This window comes from Meles meles, chromosome 12 (assembly GCF_922984935.1).
Source record: "Meles meles chromosome 12, mMelMel3.1 paternal haplotype, whole genome shotgun sequence".
NCBI classification, from domain to species: domain Eukaryota; kingdom Metazoa; phylum Chordata; class Mammalia; order Carnivora; family Mustelidae; genus Meles; species Meles meles.
In genome coordinates, this window is record NC_060077.1 from 30734934 (window position 1) to 30736553 (window position 1620).

The window sequence follows — 1620 nt, forward strand, 5'->3', positions numbered from 1 at the left end:
ACACACAATTGACAATGTGATTTAAAGATTCATTATTTGGTTAGTTTGGTTCATTTTAATAATTTCCAAGAGCTTGAATAATTCTCTGGTTACCTTCTAAATCTAATTTCCGGACTGCAAGTGCTGAGAGCCAGGCTCCAGAATGTGGTGCCCATCCCACAGTCCTGCCGTCGTGGAGTCCAGCAACTAGGATGGCCCCATTAGCTCATTACTCTCTTACCACATCATCCTGACCCACAATTTCGCTAACTGGGGAGTTAAAAATTTTCAGCTGTGAGTGCTTCTATTTTCCTAATCTGTTAAGACTAGGGGTTAGTGGAATCACAAAGTTGAAGGTATTCTCACTTGTGTGCCATGTGATACCGAAGTACATGGATTGAACACAATGGTTGGAAAGCCATTCCCTCCATGGAACCCCTGATATACACAAGTAAACACTATTATTAATAATTTAATAATAATAGCTATAATTTAATGACTACTTAGTACGTGGCAGGCACGGGGCTAAGGAAACAAATGTGACTTGGCCCACCAAATCCTCAGAACTGCCCTCTGAGTTGAGGACCTTGCAAGGGAGAGAAGAGTGTGCAATGTTAGGAACGCCTAGATCCAATTACTAGCTGCGTGACCTCAAGCAAAGCATTCCTCAGCTGTAAAATGGAATAAGGTGCTACATACCTCATAGAGTGTGTGTACGTGTGTGAAGATTAAATGAGTTAATGGTTACAAACTGATACTAAATGTGCTTCATGTGAGCTTTTAGAGCTAGGGTTGTAAGTCTCAAATGTGCTATACTGGGTAGAAATTTGATAGTCGTTAGGTTCCATTTTCTTTCTGCTCTCCATTTTTTTTTTAAAGATTTATTTATTTATTTGACACAAAGAGACACAGCAAGAGAGGGAACACAAGCAAGGGAAGTGGGAGAGGAGGAAGCAGGCTCCCCGCTGAGCAGGGAGTCCGATGCGGGCCTCGATCCCAGGACCCCGGGATCATGATCTGAGCTGAAGGCAGATGCTTAATGACTGAGCCACCCAGGCACTCCTCTCTTCATGTCTTTATATCACTTTCTCACCAGTCTGGAAGGCTTCTGGCTGGATGTATGCCTGCTTACAGTTATCACAAAAAGAGCTTCATGTACACTTCCTTCCAACCATTGCCCCAATCCCTGAGCCAAAGGGAAGTACGGACAAGCCATTTGAAAGGAATGTTTCCAGCACTGTGTGAAGAGAGTGAAAACCAGCCACCATAACATGTTGCTGTTTTGCCTTTAAGGCTTGTTTAGAGCATATGTATCTTAATAGAATCAAACACACTACATAATAAAAAAAATTATTACATGTAACTTTATTTTTCTTTTGGATTAAGAGGCTTTATACACATTTGACTTCATGAACAAAACAAACCACACATCAATAATTACCAGAAAGCTTTATGGATCCAAAAGTATTCGCCATCAAAAATGAGCCACTGTAGGGGCACCTGGATGGCTCAGTGGGGTTGAGCCTTTTCTTAAAGAACCCTCCAAATAAGTGTTTTGCCAAATCGTAGTTGTCAGCAGCAGTCAGGAAATAAGTGACTCCAAGTCCAACACAGCTGATCCTTCCTTACTCAACTGCTAGC